At 39.0% G+C, this 16,936-nt stretch overlaps 1 long non-coding RNA gene across 1 annotated transcript; it reads right to left on the bottom strand.

Moving 5' to 3' along the window:
- Positions 1-4,294: 4,294 nt before the first annotated feature.
- On the bottom strand, positions 4,295-4,974 carry LOC135612291 (uncharacterized). The gene is made up of 2 exons (XR_010486912.1): positions 4,858-4,974; positions 4,295-4,740 (listed from the first exon to the last, which is right to left on the bottom strand). It is a non-coding gene; the product is annotated as an uncharacterized LOC135612291 (long non-coding RNA).
- Positions 4,975-16,936: the final 11,962 nt, after the last annotated feature.

The following is a 16,936-nucleotide window of genomic DNA, read 5'->3' as shown; positions in this document are numbered from 1 at the left end:
TGGTTCTCCAGACCAGAATGGTGTTGCAGAAAGAAGAAACCGAACATTATTGGACATGGTGCGGAGTATGCTTAGCAACTCCAATCTTCCTAAGTTCTTGTGGACTGAAGCATTAAAAACGACTGTGTATATATTAAACCGAGTTCCAACCAAGGCTGTCCAAAAGACACCATTTGAACTATGGAAAGGTTGGAAACCGAGTTTGCGACATATGCGCATTTGGGGATGTCCGTCTGAAGTCAGGATATATAATCCACAAGAGAAGAAACTGGACCCGAGGACTGTTAGTGGGTATTTCATTGGATATACCGAAAAGTCCAAAGGTTATAGGTTCTATTGTCCATCTCACACAACTAGGATTGTGGAATCAAGAAACGCTAAATTTCTTGAGGATGATGTGATTAGTGGGAGCGATCATTTCAGGAACATAGTTTCCGCACATGATCATATAGAATCTCAACCTTCCACATCAAATGATAGATTGGTTATAGTTCATAGCACTCCTCAAGTACAAACTAGTGCTGAACAACCAATCATTGAAATTCCACAAGTTGTTGATAGTATTCTAATAGATCAAGCAGTTCAGGAATTACAACAAGCTCCTGAACAACTAGTTGAACCACAAGTTCCTCAAGGAACCATTGGTACAACATTAAGAAGATCTACTAGAAATAAAAGATCAGCAATTCCTGGTGATTATGTTGTATATCTACAAGAATCTGACTATAATATTGGAGCAAAAAATGATCCTGAAATATTTTCACAAGCCATGAGTTGCAAAAAGTCAAATTTGTGGCATGATGCTATGAAAGAAGAGATGAATTCCATGATGAGCAATGGAGTCTGGGATCTTGTAGAGTTGCCTAATGAAGCAAAGGCCATTGGTTGCAAATGGGTCTTTAAAACTAAGAAAGATTCGTTAGGCAACATTGAGAGATACAAGGCAAGACTTGTTGCAAAGGGATTTACTCAAAAAGAGGGAATCGATTATACGGAGACATTTTCTCTTGTATCTAAGAAAGATTCTCTACGTATTATTTTAGCATTAGTTGCTCATTTTGACCTTGAGTTGCAACAAATGGATGTGAAAACAACATTTCTTAATGGAGATCTAGAGGAAGAGGTTTATATGAAACAACCTGAAGGTTTCTCCTCTAGTGTTGGTGAGCACTTGGTTTGCAAGCTTAGGAAGTCCATATACGGCTTAAAACAAGCCTCCCGCCAATGGTATTTTAAATTTCATGAAGTGATTTCTTCATTCGGATTTGTTGAAAATCTCATGGATCAATGCATATACCAGAAGGTTAGTGGGAGTAAAATATGTTTCCTTGTTTTATACGTAGATGATATTTTGCTTGCAACCAATGATAAGGATTTACTGCATGAGGTTAAACAATTCCTTTCTAAAAATTTTGACATGAAGGATATGGGTGAAGCATCTTATGTCATTGGCATTAAGATCTATAGAGATAGACCTCGAGGCATTTTAGGTCTATCACAAGAAACCTATATTGATAAACTTTTAGAAATTGAAGAAGGAACTGAGTGAGTCTTTTGCAATGAAGGACATGAGGCCAGCAAAGCAAATACTAGGCATGCAGATTTCCCGTGACAGGAAAAACAAGAAGATTTGGTTATCACAGGAGAAATACATCGAGAAGGTATTGGAAAGACTCAGTATGAGCAACGCAAAACCAGTTGGTTCTCCTCTTGCAGGTCACTTCAAGTTGTGCTCAAAACAGAGTCCGTCAAGTGATGAGGAGAAGGAGAAAATGCAAAAGGTTCCTTATGCTTCAGTAGTTGGAAGTTTAATGTATGCAATGGTATGTACGAGGCCGGACATCGCATATGTAGTGGGTGTTACTTGTAGATTTCTTGCAAATCCAAGCAAAGAGCACTGGGCAGTAGTGAAGTGGATTTTTAGATATCTCAGAGGGAGCTCTAAGGTTTGTTTAAGCTTTGGAGGTGGACCACATGTGTTGACAGGTTACACAAATGAAGATATGGCAAGAGATATAGATACGAGAAAGTCTACTTCAGGTTATGTACTTACTTTTGCAGGGGGAGCTGTGTCATGACAATCTAGGTTGCAAAGGTGTATTGCTCTCTCTACCACAGAAGCAGAATATATTGCTGCTACAGAGGTATGCAAATAAATGTTATGGATGAAAGAATTCTTACAAGAATTGGGGCTGAAACAGAAAAATTATGTGGTGCATTGTGACAGCCAGAGTGCCATCCATTTGTGTAAGAACCCAATGTTTCATTCCAAATCAAAGCATATAGATGTTAGATACCACTGAATTCGAAATGTATTTGAAGAGAAGCAGTTGCAACTTCAGAAAATTCATACAGATGACAACAGAGCAGACATGTTGATGAAGACCTTACCAAAAGAAAGACAGGAGATATATCGACAGCTGGTCGGCATGGCTTCATATTAAGGAGTCATGGGACAGCCTCCCTTAAGGGCTGAAGGGGGAGGTTGTTGGGCTGATAGCCCATATTTAGCCCATGTGAGCTAGGGCAGCCCACAGCCCACACCCCCTCTTAACCTAACCCTAATTAAGATTAGGGGGGTGTGGTGGCTGCATTTTAGAATCAGAAAAAGGCTATAAAAAGGCAGCAACGAGACAGATCTTGAGAGCCACGGGATTCCAAAGAGAAGAAGGAGAACAAAGCAGAAAAGGAAGAGAAAGAAAGGGAAGAAGACAAGGACAACGCAGAGAGATTGTTCTCAATCATCTAGCAGTGTTCTCATCTCAGGTTAGATCAAATCTACAGTAGACTCTTTCTGTGATTACTTGGGGAGGTTTTAGATATTGTGGGCAGTGACGTGATCCTTGTATCCCAGTTATTCTCTTGTGGTTGTTGCTAGGGTTTAGGGCAAGAGATTGAGATTTGTATATTCATTATTCTCATAGAGGATTATCTCTACTTTGCCCCGTGGTTTTTACCCTTCACATTGAAGGGGTTTTCCACGTATATCTTGGTGTTCTGTTTGATTGTGTTTCTATTTAATTCCGCTGCGTATTATGGTCTTCTAGTATTTGTTCATATACAAAGGTTATTCCTCTTTATATCCCCATCAAGCCATAAGACATTGGGGTGTAGAATGCGTAGCGCTTATGTGTCCACCATCTATTACTGAGGTGGTAATTAGGTCATCACTTCTATATCACATATTAATAGTTCATGTATTAGTATGTTGTTTATTAACGAGAGATTCTAAAGATTATCTAGATCCTTAGCTATGATTGTCTATAGATTCTCTCTATAAGAGTACTTATACTAGTGTATTGAGTCACATATTATAAAAAGTACTATGTTGGGGTCTTTTTGAGCTATGCCCTTCTTGTGCATCCATAAAATGTACTAATTATTATAGAGATGGATTTAAAGTCATAGTTCTTCCATAAAATGAAATCATTTATTATGTGATATCATTGTGCTCATTGGACAATCAATGTTATCACATTGAACATTGTTCAAGGGGTCTTCAAGATTGGGTTCCTATAGTTAAAAAGATTTGGTATGATCTAAATTTATTCCTCTCGATGACATTAAGATAATAGTCATATTTACAAACTTTATTGAAAGAAAATGAAGAATGATTGTTGCTAGTGATAACATTATCTCATATAATATGTTAGTATTTTGTTCATAGTCATGCAAGGAATCATTCAAATATTTTAAAATATTAAAAAAATATTATATGGATGTATCGGTTATGTTGGTTGTATTTATGGACATAGACGACCCAACGTTGAGTGTTGTCATGTATCTGATTCAATATAACAAACAAAGGGTTAATTGTTATCTTAAAATATTCTATTTTGTTAAGATCTACTAATAATCAAAGTCTTTATCAGCTAGGTTAATTGACCTATTATTAAAAATCTCATACTATTTTATTTAATTTTGTAAATTAGTTAATTTTTATAATAATGTCCTGTAGAACAATTTAATTTATTTATGCAACACAAATTCTACAATTTTACCAGTTCATTCTGATCAGAGTAAAATATTCTTAATCCATGTATGACATATACTCAGTTTAAGATTTGCATCGGAAAAGTGATAATACAATCTCAATGAGATTGAATAATAATACAATCTAAAAGCTTCAACTATTTTTGTTGAGCAGAAGCCGAACGAATATATAATATTATTCATTTACATCTACAACTATTATTCATGTATAAGTTAATTATCAGTTACCAAAATAAATCTTAAATATATATTAGATTTATTAAATCATGATCATGACGAGAATAGAATGACACGACGTGCGTTGTGATAACACAGGCTTTATTCGTCACCACATCAGCAAAGGAACAACGCATCGCCTCTCAGCGTTGTAGGCCGATGACTTATTCGACACACGTACGAATACTGCTGACACAACATCAAGCTTTCAGCTTCCTTTATTCGACACGGACACGGATAAGGCATTAATTAGTTTGTGAGTAGCCGCTTGAAGGAGGTGAGCTTCCGGAAGTTCTCCCATTCCTTCTCCCACACCACCGCCTCGTATCCGGCGGACGCGCCCTTCTCGTTTTTGGCCACCAGCAGCAGTTTGTAGTTGACCCCGGCCACCACCTGGCTCTGAGCTTGCACCACGTTCACCAAGGTCAGAGGCTCCTTCGCCTCTTTGTTGTGCTCGGAGACAGCGAATACAGCGATATCATGGACGTGGGGGTTGTTAACGTCTTCCGGAGTCCAACCACCGAGTTTTTGCTATCCAAAGCGAGATGGAGCATGAGCAGCAAAAAAAGAGAAGAGTATAGATCAGGAGGAAGAAGATGATGATGATGAAATGGTGAAAGGTGGTTCGATGTAATATTGGCCACTCACCTGAATCAGCACGAAGGACTCGAGCTTCTTCTCGCCCTTCAAGGACTCGTACACAACTGCCACGTACTTAGCCGTGGATAATCCATCCTTCACCTTCAGCGTGAGGTTATAGTGTAAGAAATTTTAATGAAGCCAACTTGTGTTTCTAAATCATTGTAATAGAAACACAATAAACTAATGCGGAAACGAAATAGCGTACCTCCAGCCATTGTCGCCAAGAATTTCTGCAGAGGTTTCTTCTTGAACTTTGGTTCTTCTCGGCTCTAAACTCTCGCTTTAGATGGTGTAGGAAACCCTTTCGCTTCAAAGAGATGATTGAGCCAAGGGACCAAAATCCTCATGTATATATAGATGTTCTCCCATCAAGAACATTTATCATCGCCAACTCATAACGTTCAAGAATTAATTCAAATTTGTAACGTTTGGACCATAATGAAGAACTTAATGATATTAAATATTTAATTTAATAATAACGGTTTCATGCATAAAGAATAAGAAACTGAAATCATTTAAACCATAATAAATGAAGAAATTCATGATAATGAATTATGAATCTTAATAAGAACGGTTACGTTGTTTAGAACTTTGTCCGGGACATTCTCCCCTACTTATTCCTTCGACGTCCTTGTCGAAGCCTTTTGCCGACACTACAACTCCTTGCCTTTGCTAAGTCTTCAATCTTCTACTCCAGCTGCAATACGCCTCTTGGCTCCCAGTTGCTCTCCACTGCTATTGTTGAGTAGTCAAATTTTTTATCCGCTATGCTGTTTCAACTCGCCAATGACTTTGACTCTAGTGTGGGATTGGCTGAGTTGTTTTGATCCTTGTTGATTCCTACGGATCCTCCAGATGAAGGAAAAGACCATCCTTACTATGCACTAGTCTCTCAAATGCCTTATGCTGCTTGAATTGGGTGGATGCTTGTTGGAGCTTTAACGAGCATCGCTTTGCAAACTTTCGAAGTTTTGGGTCTTTCCTCCATAAAATGTCCATCGACTCTTCTTTCATTTAATTGTCACTTCCAAGTAGATTCACATCACTTCTGCTTTCGACTGGCATTCTGTTGGGAAATGAAGCGGATAATCTACTCTCAGTAGCACCGATCACCATTGGTGAGGATTTGACAACTATTGTCTTCCATTATCTTCGAAGGGTCTTTGAACCTGTGCAGCGCTCCTCTACTGGATAGATAAGAGAATTGGGGTACTCGGTTTCGCCCATTCTCTTAAGAGTTGAGAAGAAAATGGTTACTTGACTTTGCCCGCCTCCTTAAGGGTTGTACTCTATGCATCGAGCTGGTTATTGACCTTCGCCTGCTCTTTGCTCACACTTCTGAAGCACTCAAAGTGTTTGCACTCCTTGCATTGAGTTAGCTACTGTGATTCACCTTCTCAATGCAATCGAACTTCTGGAATGCAGGAAGTTTTTACCCTAACTTGGAGTAATTCTCTAATAGATTTGGTCACCTCTGGGATTGTACCGTCTTCTCCATCAACCCTGCCGCCTACTCCACTGAGTAGCAAAGGTACAGCACTACGTACTACCAGCTTCGTTCCTTGGTCGTGCACTCTTGCATGACCCGAAGTCCTTCACTTTCGGTTATCTTGATGAAAAGCTCGTTGGCATCGGTCTTACGAAATTCCTTGGCCTCTGCCTTTCAGCCTTGTCTCAGTACTTAGAGTTTGCCTCTGCATGCTCCACCTCCTCGGCCCTTTTCACAACCAAGCACTCTCCCTCCATGAGAGCAAGAGATCAATGACTTTCACAGAAGTCCCGCCTCTGCGGTACCATGGCGCTACCATGCCCATGGCCCTACTATCCGTCGCCTCGCATCTGCATCCCTTTTCTTCATGATCAGTAGATATGTCTCTATGGCACTCCTCCGAGTCCACCTCCATTCTAACTGATACTTAATTTTGGGTAGCTAAGTCCCTCTGGACTCATCATCACTTCCTCACCCCTTTTGACCCCTTGCTTCAATGCCTTTGTGTTCTCTAAGCAGCTCTCTTTGGTCGATAAAAAGACAGACTACAACTCCCATGCATGGCCTCTGCCATCACGTTATAGGGTTTGCACCGATTTTGTTCTCTTTAGCTTCCTTGGTAGCAATATTCGCTTACTCGACCTTGTCCTATGACTTGCCGGGCTCCCTTAAGCGAATATGGGCTCTGGAGCAGTCCAACTCTCCAACTGCTTCGATCATACCTTTGCATAATCTGTTGAATCTCGGATTTTGATGATGAAGTCAATTGTCATTTGTTATCTAATCTATATGTTGAGATAAGTGTGCAAGATTAACTATGATGAAAGCAAGACATGCAGCAGGAGTTGCGCCGGAGTCAAGACAATGATCACGTTGGGAGTTCGAGAGTTTGACGGAAGTTCGGACAGTTGTCGGAGGTTCTGCGGGAACAAATCCGAGAAGTCCATAAGCTTGCCAAAGAAGCTCGTCGGAACTCGCCAAGTGAATCGTCGCAAGTCCAGGAGTTTGCCGGAAGTCCGCAGGAGCATCACCGAGGGATCATCGGATGATCGACGGAAATTCGCCGGAAGCTCGCCGGAAGAAGCGATTGACGCACCGGAGCAAGTTGCAGTAAATGTCTTAGTAAAAATCGTAGTTATCACAATGATTAAGTTGGAAATGGGAGGTGATCCCATTAACTTAATCTTGGGGCAATTGGGCCCCTGAAAAACCCAAATTGGGACGAATGGATCAACCCATTCGGACCCTGATTTCTGCTAGGCGGTTCAACCGCCCAAGGCAGGAGGTTGCATCGCCTGGGCTCAGTCTCCGAGCGAGACTGGGAGGTGCAACCGCTCCAGCTAGGTGGTGGCACCGCCTGGGGCTCAGTCTCCGAGCGAGACTGGGCGGTGCAACCTCCCCTGACAGGAGGTGGCACCGCCTGAGCTCGGTCTTCGAGCTCTGCCAGGCAGTGCAACCGCCTCAGTCAGGAGGTGCAACCGCCCCTGACAGGAGGTAGCACCGCTCAAAGGCTCAGTCTTCGAGCTCTGCCAGATGGTGCAACTGCTCCAGTTAGGAGGTGCAACCGCCTGATCCCGGAATTCCGGGAATTGACAGTTTTGAGCTCCAAATTTGAACTGGGTTGAGGCCTATAAATACCCCACTCATTTAGCACTGAAAGAGCAATGAACTTACACCGAAATCTTGATCTTTTTCTGTGATTCTTAGAGCTCAAAATTGTTGTAAAGGCCAAAAGTTCTTCTCCCTCTGTTCTTCAAGTTCTGAGTTGTAAAGAGAGGAGAGAAAATTCTAGAAGGGTTGTCTCCTAAGCCCATCAAAAGGAGTGAAACTGTAAAAGGGTGGTTGGCCTTCTCCTATTGAAGGAAGGCCTCTAGTTGACGTCGGTGACCTCGTCGGTGGAGGAAGCCAAAAGTGGAGTAGGTCAAGATTGACCGAACCACTCTAAATCTCGGTTTGCATTTACTTTGAGCATATTATCTTTACTGCAAACCTCCTCTAAAGCTTACTGCTTTCTGCGCATATACGATCGGGTTTCAAGCTTTGCACTTTCCAAATCAGCGTTTAGACGTAAACTTGTTTTTTCGTACGATCATCATATTTCAGTTTGCGTTTACGTTTTGATTTCAATCATAACTGCAAACTGCCTTTATATCCTTGCTTAAACTGTATCTCGCCTAATCAAGTGATTTACGAATCAACATTTAGACGTAAATCAGCTTCTTCGTACGAACGTCGTATTTTAGTTTGCGCTTATATTCTGGTTTTCATCATAACTGCTAACTGCCTTCATAGATTGATTTTAACGTCATCTCACTTGATCTTAAGTTGAAGTAATCTTAGAATCGACTTTCACACCGAAATTATTTTTATCGTTCGAACGTGTTTTATCGTTGAAAGTTTCCGCTGCACTAATTCACCCCCCCCCCCTCTTAGTGCTCTTGATCCTAACAATTGGTATCAGAGCGGGGTTAACTCTCTAACGGGTTAAAACCCAAGAGAGATGGCATATGCCGGAAACCAAGAGGGCCATTCTATTACACGTCCACCCATGTTCAATGAGACGGACTACACCTATTGGAAGACTCGAATGAGGATCTTTCTTATTTCTATAGATTTTGAACTTTGGAATCTTGTCGAAAACGGATTTTCGAAGCCTTCTCTTCCAATGATCGATTGGAATGAATTGGAGAAGAAGGCTTTCACTCTTAATGCAAAGGCTATGAATGCCTTATTTTGTGCACTTGATAAAAACGAGTTTAACCGTGTTTCGACTTGTGAAACTGCATTTGATATTTGGCACACACTCGAAGTGACTCACGAAGGCCCAAGTAGAGTGAAAGAGTCAAAAATCAATCTTCTGTTACATTCTTTCGAACTTTTTCGGATGAAACCGAGTGAAACCATTGGCGACATGTTTACTCGTTTCACGGGTGTCGTCAACGGTCTAAAAGGACTCGGAAAAAGTTTTTCGGATTTTGAGCTCGTAAATAAGATTCTAAGATCCATTCCTAAGAGTTGGGATCCTAAAGTCACTGCTATTCAAGAGGCGAAAGATCTAAGCAACTTCCCTCTTGAAGAACTAATCGGGTCATTAATGACCTAGGAGATGACTTGCAAAACTCATGAAGAGCAAGAAGACATCCTTCCAAAGAATAGGAAGGATATGACAATTAAAACTTCAGAAGACCACTTGAGAGAAAACTCAAGTGATGAGGACTGTGATGATGACTTGGCACTTCTAACAAGAAAATTTAAAAAATTCATTAAAAGAAATAAGTTTAAGAATGAAACAAAAAATAAATTTGAACCCAAGTAGGACCAAGTTATTTGCTATGAGTGCAAGAAGCCGAGACACTACAAAAGTGATTGTCCCCAAGTCAAGAAGAGAACATCAAAGAAGAAGGCGCTCAAAGCAACATGGAATGATTCGAGTGCATCCGAAGAAGAGGAGTCCAACACCGAGCAAGTTGCTCATTACGCCTTGATGGCCATCGGAGAGGAGGTAACAAATTTAATAGATGCAGATTTATCATTTGATGAATTATTAAATGCCTTCCATGACTTATTTGATGAATGCAAGATTATTAGTAGAAAATACAAATTGCTAAAAAAGGAGCATGATAGTCTTACTTGTAATTTTGATAAGTTAAAAACTGAATATCATGATAGTTTAAGTTCATGCATAAAATGCCATGATCTAGAAACTCTTCAAAAGGAAAACTTGCTACTTAAGGGCACCTTGAAGAAATTCGAGGTTGGTAGCAAGTCATTGAACATGATCCTTGCAAACAAGGGTCACGTTCCCAAAAGAAGTGGAATTGGATTTGTGAGAAGTCCTCACCAAAATCCAACCACCTTCATAAAAGGCCCCATCTTACATGTTCGACACCAAAGCAAATGCAACTTTTGTTGCAAACTTGGACACAAAACACATTATTGTCCATTCAAGAAAATTAGTCCAAACAAATTAATTTGGGTTCCTAAAGGAACCATAATGAATTCTATGCAACATAATAAACAATGTAGATCTATTTTTTAGGCACCCAAAAGCAAATGGGTACCTAAAAAACATCCTTTCTTGTAAAGACATAAAAAAAAATTATAAGCTGGAGCAAGAAATAATATTATGCTCCTTAGATTCTCGATATTCATGACCCAAGATCCAAAAATAACTCGCAATGCTCTCTGGCCTAAATAACAGATGAAGATTAGAAATCACAAATGCGATTTAGATACAATCCTATTTGATTTTTCAGAATTAGAAATGCATGATTCTCAATTCACATATCCTCTGGATTTTCGAACCCATCAATTTCATCCGTTCATAACTTTCGAATCCAACTCTATATCATGAACTGACTAAGTTTGTCATGAACTTGCAAGGCTTACCAACTTGAACAAAGTGTCACAAACATGTGTATGACATTGAGAGTATGCACGTTAAAAGATCTATCTTGATCGTGCAAAAGTTCTTGTCTTAAAAAAGGAAAACTCTTACGTAATTACGTAAGTAAAGTTGATTGCTCTGAATGAAAATTCTTCTCAAGACAAAAACTCTCAAATTAGATCACACTACGATCAGAACAAGTGCTCACCGTCTGCAGGCGGTGGCACCGCCCCAGCTGGAGGTAGCACCTCCGGCTGTCACGTGTTGCAAGCGGTTGCACCGCCCCAGCCAGAGGTGCAACCGCCCGCAACTCTGCCCTTTTTAACCCAAGCTAGGGCCGACGGTGAAACCTACCCCAACTCACTCCCTTCCCCTCCTTACTCTTCCAAAGCTCCTCCATCCCCATTTCTCCCCTCATAGCATCCCAAATACCCCTCATTTCGGAGCAAAATATCAACAATCCTTCCATCTCTTGAAGATCTCACTAAGGTATTCTCTAAGAAGCCCTTAAATTCTGTTTTTGATTCATTTACTCTTGCTCATCACTATTCTTCTAAACAGCAGTAGTTATGGGATCTAGAAGATCCTCAAGGGACAAAAGAAAGAGGAGATTAGTAGAAGATTTTGATCTCACCCTTTTCGATTCAAAATACCATGCTGAAAAGTTTTCCTCTTTCGAACTTAGGAGTGTCAATAAGGGAAAATATGTAGATTTAAATGAACTAAGAGACTTAGAGACAATCCAATGGTTTGCAAACTTAGATCTACTCCCTATTTTACAAATTAATGAACCCATCTATCCAAGACTTGTTAGATTATTTTACAACAACATACAAATAGATGAAGAAGAAAGAATGTCTACCTATCTTTTAGGACAACATATCTCCATTACGGATAAATTCATTTGCGACATGATAGGCATTCCCATAAAAAGTAAAGGACTTTACTTTAGAGGATCATGGGATGATGAAACTATTGGAACAACATATGTTGAAGCCTTAGGAATAATTTTTGCCAATCCCAACTTAGCATTTGTTCCTAAAAGTTGTGAAAATCTACTGCCTCTAAACACTAAGGTATTTCATCATATCCTAACTAGCATCATTCTCCCTAAACAATACCATCATGATGAAGTAAGCCAATTAGAATTAGGAACTATGTATTTGATCATGAAAGGACATGACATATGTCTTAGTTATCTTATCCAACAAAACATGTTAGAACTATCTAAGAAAGACATGATGCTCCCATATGGTGGTATAATCACTAGAATAATGAAAGCCTACGATATTCTAATACCACCGGAAGAAGAAGTAATAAAAGTAGATAGGTTTAGCATAATAAATAAAAATCTACTTCACCGATTAAGATGTTTTTATAGAAACGGTAACTGGGTTAGAATGCCTAGAAGAACCGATCCCTCTCAACCAGAACCAGAACCGGAAACACCAGTCTTTAGGGGTACCCAATCTCCTCCGATCTGTCCCTTTGAGGAAACACATCCATTTAAGCAAACTCATACATCATCTGTCGAAGATATTGGGATTCGGATGGACCAATTCGAACAAAGACAAGAACGGCTTGAACATCGACAAGATCAAATCCTATCTGAGCTGCAGCAAATTCATCGACAATTTGACTCTTTATTTAGGCACTTTAATTTTTCACCTCATGAATGAGCTTGTATGAACACAATCATCTGTTGTTATTGTAAACTCCTTATGTTACTCACCATGATGGGCTTTGCCTTGATCCTTGATATGGTTACCTGATATATTTTGAGCATATGCAGAGTTACAAACATCTCTCATTGTTTATCTCGGATTTTACATTGAAACTAAATGTTTTGAAAACCTTGTGCCTTGATTTCCATGATAAATATAATTTGAGAAAATGATATACCAATGCAGTTGATAAGTCATGACATTGCCATGATATTAACACTAAACATCAACTAGTTGATATTTTTATAAAACCTCTAAGTGAAGAGCAATTTGATTTCATAAGAAGAGAATTAGGAATGTTGATGTGTCCGAATACATAAACTAGTTAAAATTATTTTTCAGACTTTATTGAATGATCAAATCACTTGATTCCCATTACATGCCTAAAAAACATGTTGGAAATTATGTGTTGAATACAAAAATGTTTTGTCTTCATGATTGTATTTGAAAATCTGTAGCATAGTCTTGTCCGAATGCATGAAAGAGTTCATTTCATTTTCGGATTCGCTTATCAATTGGAATGCTAAAAATTGGATTTTCTCATACACTCTTATGAAAAATATTTTTTTTTCTGAAATGAATTTGATGAAATGAATCCTGCTTACGAATTCCATCTTGAAATATGGATGATAGTATTTTTACTTGCAAAAAGATTATAACAAAAAAAGGAAGAAGTATTCAAAGCAATCTATGTATCATGCCTTCCTCTATATGCTTGATAATTTGCTTATATTGTTCTCCTGGTATCACAACTACCATGCTTTTTGTTAGTGACAAAGGGGGAGAAATATATGAATTGATACTATAAACACTAATGCTATGATTATGCCATATATGAACAAATGCTATGATTTGTATCGTGTCAAGATATCAAACAAAAGACTTGCATCGAAATTCTACGAGTTGATATCTTACCATGTGATGAAATGCAATACTTGCTAAATTATTTGAAATGTGTACATCATGTAATGATATCAAAATCTTACTTCGCAGCTTTATATGTTGATATCTTACAATATGATGAATTGCTACTATTACCATCATTCAAACTTGTTATATTTGAAAATGAATGTCAAGCCCTGACATCATCTTCAGAGAGATACATCATGATGGAAATCATGATGGGAGTATTGATAAGTTCAAATGATTTTAACTTATCAATATGTCTCTTGAATTCTTAGGTTTTGAATTCAAGAATGACTTATCTCAAGTATGACATATAAACAGGGGGAGTTAAGGTTAACTTCATTATCAATTGATTGTCATCATCAAAAAGGGGGAGATTGTTGAATCTCGGATTTTGATGATGAAGTCAATTGTCATTTGTTATCTAATCTATATGTTGAGATAAGTGTGCAGGATTAACTACGATTAAAGTAAGACATGCAGCAGGAGTTACGCCGGAGTCAAGACAATGATCAGGTTGGGAGTTCGAGAGTTTGACGGAAGTTCGGACAGTCGTCGGAGGTTCTGCGGGAACAAATCCGAGAAGTCCATAAGCTTGCCAAAGAAGCTCGTCGGAACTCGCCAGGTGAATCGTCGCAAGTCCAGGAGTTTGCCGGAAGTCCGCAGGAGCATCACCGAGGGATCATCGGATGATCGACGGAAGTTCGTCGGAAGCTCGCCGGAAGAAACGATTGACGCACCGGAGCAAGTTGAAGTAAATGTCTTAGTAAAAATCATAGTTAGCACAATGATTAAGTTGGAAATGAGAGGTGATCCCATTAACTTAATCTTGGGGCAATTGGGCCCCTGAAAAACCTAAATTGGGCTGAATGGATCAACCCATTCAGACCCTGATTTCTGCTAGGCGGTTGAACCGCCCAAGGCAGGAGGTTGCACCGCCTAGGCACAGTCTCCGAGCGAGACTGGGAGGTGCAACCGCTCCAGCCAAGCAGTGGCACCGCCTGGGGCTCAGTATCCGAGTGAGACTGGGCGGTGCAACCTCCCCTAACAGGAGGTGGCACCGCCTGAGCTCGGTCTTCGAGCTCTGCCAGGCGGTGCAACCGCCTAAGTCAGGAGGTGCAACCGCCTGAGCTCGGTCTTCGAGCTCTGTTAGGAGGTGCAACCGCCCCTGACAGGAGGTAGCACCGCCCAGAGGCTCAATCTTCGAGCTCTGCCAGGCGGTGCAACCGCTCCAGTCAGGAGGTGCAACCGCCTGATCCCGGAATTCTGGGAATTGACAGTTTTGAGCTCCAAATTTGAACTGGGATGGGGCCTATAAATACCCCACCCATTCAGCACTGAAAGAGCAATGAACTTACACTGAAATCTTGATCTTTTTCTGTGATTCTATTTACTGCCTAAAAATCAAATCACTCATTAAAAAATAAATTAATTAATAATTTAATTGATTGATAGAATTCCTAACTTATCCATATGACTTAGGAAACCAAATTTAATCATTTCCTTAACTATAGTACACAAACATAGAAGTTAATAATAAAGCAATACATCATTTATAGTAGTTATTTTATGTTAAGGGAGAAATTATTGATGATTACATTTCTCCCCCATTTAATAGAAATTTGATCCCCAAATTTAATTAAAAAAATATTAATTAATATAGTTAGTTCTTGAAATACTAAGTCAAATGACAAAACTAAATTTTCTTGAAAAATATTCAGATTTAATATGTCACTCCAAAACTTTTAAGTCAAAAGATATATATTCTTTTAACATAAAATATATGACAAATTAATGAAACTGAATAAATTTAGTTTTAGATTACCCATAACAAGTATATCAAATTTTATATCCGATAAATCAATAAAATTTTTAAGTTTTAAAAATTGATTGATTGTTGACATAAAATATAAGTTGAGGTGCAACTCAACAATAAAAAATAATTGAAATGATAAAAATTTAACCAACTATTCAACATATATTTTTTTTATAATTATAAATTATTTATATTTTATATGTGTCAAAGAAATAATATTATATTTAATTCTCATTAGATCTCGTCATTACATTAAACAAATAATATCTTATAATTAATTTGACATTAAATCAAAACTCTATTCAAATTAATTACTCATACAATTAAGTTTAAACTTCATTCAAATCCTTAGTGTCTCCACACGAGTAGTTATGAGATCAGTTGTCTCCATCATATGGATGGATATACAGCATACCAGTCTGTCCGGTTATTTCGATATCCTTCTTGAGTAACCTATGACCAGGATTATTTTGGGTCTATGTTTAAAGGTGAATCAGTCTCATTATCGTGATCTCATCACAATCCGATTCCTATTGCACAAATTAATGTAATCACAATATATATATTCATGTAATAAGCAATTTAAAGTAATAAAACCTCAAATAATATAATAAGAAAAAAGAGTGCTTATCATGTCACACGTGCTATCACTCATATGATTGGCTTGTACGACACTTATAACTAGCAATAGATAGGGGGAATTTAGCTTAAACTCCATCATCAATTGGTTATAATAATAAAAAAGGGGGAGATTATTAAATCTTGGATTTTGATGATGAAATTAATTGATAAAGTTATGATCTAATCAACGTTTGAGTAACGCAGGACTAACTTCGATCATAGAAAGACAAATCGATCGAAGCAAGAAGAATCAAACATTGGGCCGGAGTGGATTATGTCAGAAGGTTGGATGTCAGGCCGTAGGACTCGTCGACATCTTGGAAGGACTTTGTGCCATGAGTTCAAGCATCGGGCCAAAGGATCGAAATTACGCGAAGGAGATCAGATGTTGTAGAAGATCGATATGCCAATTGAGCAATATGCTGAAGGAGAGGACGATGTGCCAAAGGATCGGACGAAGCACCAGATGAACCAATGATATGCCGAACAACATAAGATTCATGTTTGCAATCGGTATTGTCTTGATCGAAGCAGGTTAGGTCTCAATTGAGTTAGTTTTAGGTGTAACCATGCCAACTTGATTAAGGGCTAGTTGAGCCTAAATCAGGGTTAAATTGGGCCTATTAAAAGCCTAATTCAATGTTGAAGCTGGCCCAAGCGATGGTACCGCTAGGTTAGGCGGTGGAACCACTTGTGACATAGTGTACGTCTCTGGGAAACCCAGGTGGTGGAACTGTCGGTGTCAGGCGGTGGTACCACCTAGATTGGGCGGTGGTACCACTAGTTATCAGTCTGGCAAGTGATGGTACCACCCAGTAATGGCGGTGATACTGCTAGGACCCGAGAAACCTAGGATGAGACCCTTTTTTGCTCTATTTTTGAAGTCATTTGGAGTATATAAATACCCCACTATTTTCTGCTTGGGGAAGCAAGAAATAGAGTAGAAAGAGACTGTGATTCTGAGTTGAAAAGTTGTGAAAAAGTATCAAATATCCTCCTCCCCCTTAAGTTTTATGATCATTCTAAGAGGTGTGAGACTTATAAAGATTGTCTCTTAAACCTATGAAAAGGAGAAAGAGTTGTAAAATGGTAGTTGGTCTTCACTCATTGAATGAATGAAGACTGTTAGTGAATGCTAGTAG

The sequence above is a fragment of the Musa acuminata genome, chromosome BXJ1-2, assembly GCF_036884655.1.
Source record: "Musa acuminata AAA Group cultivar baxijiao chromosome BXJ1-2, Cavendish_Baxijiao_AAA, whole genome shotgun sequence".
NCBI lineage: Eukaryota > Viridiplantae > Streptophyta > Magnoliopsida > Zingiberales > Musaceae > Musa > Musa acuminata.
The sequence above is the reverse complement of the archived record's forward strand: the minus strand, read 5'-3'. Positions and strand labels throughout refer to the sequence as shown.